At 34.7% G+C, this 7725-nt stretch overlaps 1 pseudogene; it reads right to left on the bottom strand.

Annotated features, from left to right (window-relative positions):
• Positions 1 to 565: 565 nt before the first annotated feature.
• Positions 566 to 3640, bottom strand: LOC132165025 (endochitinase EP3 pseudogene; annotated as a pseudogene).
• Between the last annotated feature and the right edge of the window lie 4085 nt (positions 3641 to 7725).

Genomic DNA, 7725 nt, shown 5'->3' with positions numbered 1-7725 from the left:
CTTGGCCACCCATCCAAACAAGCTCCCTTAATGATTATTTTCTCTTTCACCGGCACTAATCAATTGGTATGTTGGCACAAGAAAAATTGTACTACCAAAGACACATAGTTACTTGCCATTGATACTGAAAAAGGGATTGGCCATTTCTACCATATATTTGTTTTGAAGTTGGAAGAAATTTCTCAATGTTAAGTTTTCAATTGGACACTAAATTCTGGCAATAAGTTAAACAATTTCTTAATTGATATGAACTACAATGAACTATACTCACCAACCTCTAATTCTGTAATGGAGTAGGGAACATGCTAACGATTGAATAAAAGCAAGTTTATCATCTCCAAGTTCAAAATTCATTTACCTTAAATCCAACACAAGAGCCTATTTGTAAGTAGAAAAAATCTGTAAATGATCTTAACTTTTCTTATATAATCCAAGTAGCCGATTCAGGATCTTGATGCTTAATTATACTATTTAAACCTTTTAGACCATACAACAAATCTAGATAAGTAATCATAGAAGCAACAAGAACTTGCTGAGCCAAAAAGATCAAAAACCAAACAACTTTTTACGAGCAAGTGAGATTGTCGCCAGGAACGACACCAAGTTGGTTACAATATTGAGTGTAATATGTGACAAGTCTTTCTACTCTTGCAGAGTTTGCACCATCACATTCGTGGTAATTAATGACTTGAATTGTTTCCCCAAATCCTTGGCCTATGACTCGGTGAACAAAGTTCATCCAATACCACAAGCTTGTCTTGAACGAAATAACAGGGTCCTTTGCCACAGTTTCTGGAGAGTTTAAGCCATCGAACCCAATTTCATTTCGTGCTGGTCCGTAATTGAAATTCCAAGAAAGCTGAATTGGTCCACGACCATAATAACTTTTGTTGGGATTGCAGGGATAAGATTGTGTGTATGTCTTGTTACAGTAGTTCTTGGAGTGACCATCTATCTCCTCTATATAGCAAAAATCTGCACACAAAAAGGTAAAGGCAAACATTTTGCTTTACTTTTTAATTTTTCTTTTTTCTTGTTCTCTCTATTTAATCTTATGTTCATTTATGGCCTTTTGTAATATGAAATGTTTAGATCATGGTAAGACTTCAGGAATATATATATATATATATATATATATATATATATATATATGTTTGATGAAATTTATGTTTATATATAAAAATCACGAATAATGTATAAAATTAGTTATGAAAGTCTATATTTTATTAAATGGAGATGACATGCAAAATATAATAATATATTAAATATTATGGTAAACTATGATGAATTAAAGAGCCAAATTTGTTGCTTGAGAAGATACTCAATATTAGATATGATTATTTAAAAAAATGGCTTAAAATATAACACTTTTCCCCTATTTCCGTAATGCTTCTAAATTAATAAACGTCCCGGCTTAGAGATTGACAATATAGGTGATTGGGAAAAACCCTTTGAAATAGGTTCCAAAATATCAATCTTTTGCCAATTTTTTGTCAATCTTTTTCTGTAAATTTATCACTGAATTGTAAGACTCACATGTAATCCCACATATTTAATGGTGAATTTATACATTTCTTATAAGGAGATGGACAAGAAATGAACAAAAGATAAAAACCATATTTCGTTGTAATTGATTTCAAATTAGATTATTTTAAATTGACCATTTTTTTAAGATACTCAATATTAGATAAAATCATTTTAAAAATGGCTTAAAATATAGTAATAAATCCATTTTTGGTCCATGTGGTTTTGAATTTTGACAAATAACTCCCTGAGCTTTAAAAAGTGATTAATAACTCCATATGATAAGCAAAAAAGAACAAATTAGTTACTGTCGTTAGAAAAGTTGACAAAAGTTATTAATGTACTAAATGAGAGTAGTCGAACCAACCTCATAGCCTTGGGAGTGATTCAGCCATCTCATCTAAGCATATCTGGGGATGGGTGAACCACCCTCGTGGTCATTGGGGGTTAGGGGTGTCAACCTGGTCCGGTTTTTCGGTTTTTGGCCAAAACCGGGACCGGAATCGGGGTACCCCGGTTGTTGATTTTTGGAAACCGGAACCGGGAACCTGGACCCTGGTTAACCGAGGTCCCGGTTCCTGGCCGGTTCCGGTTTGCACCCGGGAACCAGACCGGATAACCGGTTTTTAAGAAAATTATTTTTTTCCTACACTTTCTCATCAACCAAACAAATATAAACACCAAAGAGATCTGCTTCATATTATAAGTTGGATTGATTTTGCTGTTGCTTGCATACTTCTTTGGAAGAACACGAAATTATGATATGCAATACTTTTTTGCCCGTGATTTCTTCCTTTCAATCAACCGCTTCTTCCTCAAAAAATGTGAAAATACCACTTCTTCCTCAGAAAATGTGAAAACACTCAAATAGAATGAAAGAGGTGGAAGTGAGAGATCCAACGAAGTAGAAGAAGATGCTAGAAGAACAAGAGAGATTTGTGTTTGTAGAAGAAGAGAGAGCGGCGGCTGTGGAAGAAGAAGAGAGATTTGCGTTTTTTCACTTTTGTGAACCCTAGACCTAGACTTAAGTGTGGTGTGGATGATTGTGAACAATGTGAAGTGTGCAGCAGCTGGAACGCATAGGAAAGAGTGAGAATATGCAGGAAAAAAAATGAGAGAATTGAGAGAATATGTTATTAAAATATTAAAATATATTATTTTATATATATATATTACCCGGTTCCGGTTTCCCGGTTTTTACCGGGTGCCAAAAACCGGGACCGGAACCGGGGTCCCCGGTTTTTTTTTTTTTGCAACCGGAACCGGAACTAGCTCCCTGGTTTCCCGGTTTTCCGGTTTCGGTTCCGGTTTCCCGGTATTTTTTGACACCCCTATTGGGGGTGGTTTTGCCACCCCAAATGGCAAAATGGCAAAATAAATAAAAATTGAAGGGTTGTCGAATCACCCCTAATGCCCATGGGAATGGTTTGGCCATCATCTCCACCCCGCCTATTTCATGCTAATATGCAATATTAACGAATTCTATCAACTTTTCTAACGATGAGATTAATTTGTTCTGTTTTGCTTGATCCAAAGAATAGCTAATTATTTTTTAAAACTTAGTGAGCTATTTGTCAAAACTCTAAACCATAGGGACTGAAAATGCATTTGTCCCTAAAATATAATAAGTTTTTTAGTGTGTGCATGCATCGTTTATGCATATTTGTGTAAATGTGATTATATAGATGAGAGATATGGAGAGAGAGTGATTACATCCAATCTCATGTGTAACATGGGCAAAGAACGCTGCAATCTCACGCCTAGAATCATCAAGCATTCCAATCCTACCAAATTCAAGAAATGAATTGAGAGCTTTAAGAAACGCTGCTCGTGTGTAAAATTTCTTTCCAGCACAACTTGCAGCAGCTTGATCATGTATCCCATTGAAGAATTTCGGTGTCACAATATCAGCCACTGATAAATTATTAGCTGGAAGAGAGGAGTAACAAGGGCCCTCTTGGCACCCCACGCCACAAAAGACATAGCCAATGCCACAATAGCCCATTTGGTTGCAACATTCATCTACGGCGCAACCACAACTTTGAACCTCTTTGTATCTTGGCAAGGCCCCAGATATAATTCCAGCTAGGATAAGGATTAGCATATTCTTTTTCATCTTAAAGAATGGAGAAGAAAATGTGTGATGGGCAAAATTGAAGTTAGGAAATTGGATATTTATAGTGCTAAGTTGAGGTGGGATTTGAGTTTCAATATGAATATGATGATTTCGAGAGGGCATGTACTATTAAGAAATAAAATATCAATGCCAACATTACCAAAGATGAACTAATTAATTAATGAGTATAAAAAGTTTTTTATTATTGAAATGCATGCGGTCCAATTACTCAATAAAAAAAAATAAAAAATAAAAAAATTAACATAATAATCGGATTAACCAATGATTATAAAATGTTCTTTTTACTAAATTAATCAATGAGTATAAAATGTTCTTTCCACTAAATTAAGTGAATGTTGATTATCTATCTCGAGTTGATTGTTTATAGTCCATTAATCAACCAGGAAAAAAAAGAAAAGAATATCCACATCTACCACCACCAACAATCAACTAGGACTTGGAACACTCGGGACAAAAAAAAAAAAAAAAGGATTTGGAATAACAACTAGTTTAAAAAGATTCTATATTTATAAATTTGAATGGCGTAGAGTCTGAATCAGTGAATTTCTAGTTGCAATGGGTTTTGCCTTCTTTTCATCACTATCATAATAACGTACACATGTTTAATTTATTAGTTTTTAGGTTGGCTAAATTCGATGTTCAAAATCCATGATGTAATTTATTTTGTTATGGTTAGATTTGGATTGTAATTTGGCAAATGTGTAAAAGTGCTCATGTAGGGAGCTTGTCTCAATGCATTGCCGACAAAAGCCAATTTATTTAAAAAGAAAATAGTGCATGATTTTTTATGTCTTATATATGGGTTGGAGGAAGAAACAACGATACATGTACTAAGGAATTGCCCAGTAGCTGAAGATGCATGGAGTGTTTGTAGTCGGAAGCTAAAAAAATGCAGCGAGATGTATGATGAATTTATATTCTTTGTTGATACTATGCGCAAAAAATTGGACAAGGATGTTGGTGGCAATGAGGGTGGTCGCTCAAAATTTGTGGCTAAAAAGAAATTATGTGGTCCTTGGGGGGTTTTTGACCATCATAACCACCTTGTTCAGAAGGCCATTGAGTCCATTCATGAATATACAGATACACAATCCAACCAACACAAGACGGATGAAGCAGAAACAGTAGTTTGCCATTGCTAGACGGTTCTATATGAGGGGCTTATAAAGGTCAATTGGGATGAGGTGTGATGTAGCGGAAGACTAAAGTAACTAACTAAAGAGAAGCGTATTTGATTTTACAAGGAGAAGTGTCTTTGTCTTCTATACAAAGATAAGCTCAAACTCGCAGGTTGAAAAAAGAACACAAACTCCACAGAGTTTTGAGAGAAAATTATATGATTTGATAATGATTCAATAAATTAGTTTTACATTATAAACTAACATATATATAGAAGAGGAGTACTTGTAGAGAAAGTAAACCTAATCCTAGTAGCAATAGTAAACATAATCCTAATAAAGAAAGGAAAATAATTAAAGCAAATCTAATCCTAATGAGGAAATGAAATAAAGTCATAATCAAATTAAATCTTCTACAAATAAAATCATAATATAAAATTGACAATTAGTGAGAATCGTGACAATCTTTCCTTTTGTGCTTCTATTGTTTGAGAACGAGTAAAATTATGATCAAATGGCCCTCTTCCAATATTATTTTTGATATATTTTTTTTCGTTTTCATCAAAAATACAGGTAAATGTTGTCCTACATCATTGCGGTAGATAAACACAATAAGAAGATGAGCATCAGAGCGATTGTACATGATTCTATGGGAGAGATGCTGGCTACCTTACAATCCTCAAAAGGTAATATTACAGATCCAGTTGTCGCTGAATCCGTTGCGGTTTTACGGGCAATTATTTTTGCAAAAAAGATGGGTGGAATAAGGTGGAGCTGGAAGAAGACGTGTTACAGGTGGTATAGGCTTTATGGAAGGAGGGACAAAGTTGGTGCCGCTATGGCCAATTAATTGACAATGTTCGAATGTGCTGCAATCTCTTTTATAATAGAGAGTCTCTCATGATTGACGAGAGGCGAACGAAGCATCTCATAGGCTAGCAAAAAGTACATTCCTAGTTATGGATGATGTGATTCATATAGAGGAAGCCTTTCAATGTGTTTTTGATATTGTAATGTTTGAACCTATTGTTCAAAATATTCATCATCGAGGAAAGGAATGACTGGTTTTAAAAAAAGATGTTTTTATTAGACTAATAGAGACATTGGTTGGAATTAATTACGTGAAGGGTAGGAGTTTTGAATCTTCTATGTATTATGGTGCCCACCAAATGTTCGAATGTTGTTGACCGAACGTTTGACCTTCGTTGCCGAACGATCGACCTCAAAGCCCAACATTTGATCGTGACAAGAAATGAATAATTAGGGCTTTAATAAGATATTGCTCTACTTATGGGGATGATTAGGATTTTAACATGCATAAATTGAAACTTTTGATGTATCACTTATACTATTATGGTATGTTTCGCAATAAGAGGAGTTCAAGATGTCCAAGATTGTGGATGAGCGATTAAGGTAAGTGTTGTGGTGTGACTTGATTTCTCAAGTGAATTTGGTGGGGCCCAGCAACACTTTTTCCTTGTTGAATTGGTTTTGCAAAAACCAATTCTAAATGTGCTGGACTTTAGTTATACTCCAAGTAGGTTTGGGAATTCTCAAGTAACTTGGACTTTTCTTTGTAGCTGACTTTAGCTCATATAAGGAGATTGCCAAGTGTGAATTCTTGAGGAAAACAGAAGACTCATAGCCCTTTGGAGAAAATAGCCTCAAGCAAATCTTTTTGTTTTCTCATGTTTTTAGTGCTGTTCAAGGTTTAGAGAATTAGAGAAGTTATTCTCTTTTGTATATTTTTCTCTTTTATGTGAGAGTTAGATTTGGGTGTATTTGGGCTTTAAGCAATTTTCTCCCTATTATCTTTTGTACTCTATTTTTTGTTAGTGAGTATCCTCCGGGTCATCTCCGCCAGTGGATGTGGGCTTGTTAAGCCGAACCATTTCAATATTTGTGTTCTGTGTGATTGATATATTTTCTATTATGCTCTTTTTTGCTTCTTTGGGATCCTGTATTTTAATTATGTGCACAACAAGTAGTATCAGAGACTCGGTTCTTTATTTTGCGGGATGCCTTTTGCAAAATTTGAAGTAGAAAAATTGGTGGTCATAATACTTTCAGTCTTTGGTGTATCAAGATGCGTGCTTTATTGCGACAAGAAGTTTGATGAAGATTTTGGATGGCAAGATGCCATCAACATAATCAAAGGAGGAAATTGCGGAATTTGAAGAGAAAGCCCACAGTGTAATTTTATTGTCTGGTTCGGATGGAGTTTTAAGAGAAGTCGCCAATAAAGAAACTGTTGTTGGTCTTTGGAAAAAGTTACAAAGTTTGTACATGAAGAAGTCTCTCACCAACCGTTTATTTCTAAAGCAACGATTATATACCCTTAGGATGCAAGAAGGTATGCCTCTTTGTGATCATCTTGATGAATTTAATAAAATTATTATGGATTTTAAAAATATTTATATTAAAGTTGATGAAAGAGGATCAGGCCCTGATTTTGTTGTGTTTACTACTGGAGTTCTTTGATAATTTTATGAATTCAATGTTGTACGGTAGAGATACCATCTCCTTAGTTGATGTTAAATCTGCTTTGAATTCTATGGAGTTGAGGACAAGATTGAATGGGAAAGGTAGTGATAGTCAAGTTGAGGCTTTATTTGTTAGGGATCGTTCAGAAAATTCCTCTAATTTTAGAGGTCAATCCAGTAAGAGAGACTTAAATAGAAGAAGCCATTGCAGTCCAACTCAAAGAATAGAGTTAAGTGTTACTATTGCAAAAAGTATGGACATTATAAATCCTAGTATCCAAAGTTGAGAAATAAAGAGGAAGTTGATAAGCCAAGTTCCTCTTATGTGATTGGTGTTGTCGAAGAAAATTATGAGTATGTAGAATTTGCTCTTGAAGTTTTCGTTTATGATGATCGTTTTTACGACAAGTGGGTCATTGATATTGCATGTACTTTCATATGTCCCCTAAAAGGATTTTGGTTT

Source organism: Corylus avellana, chromosome 2 (assembly GCF_965113065.1).
Source record: "Corylus avellana chromosome 2, dhCorAvel1.hap1.2, whole genome shotgun sequence".
NCBI lineage: Eukaryota > Viridiplantae > Streptophyta > Magnoliopsida > Fagales > Betulaceae > Corylus > Corylus avellana.
Note: the sequence above shows the minus strand (reverse complement) of the source record. Positions and strands in the feature narration are given on the sequence as shown.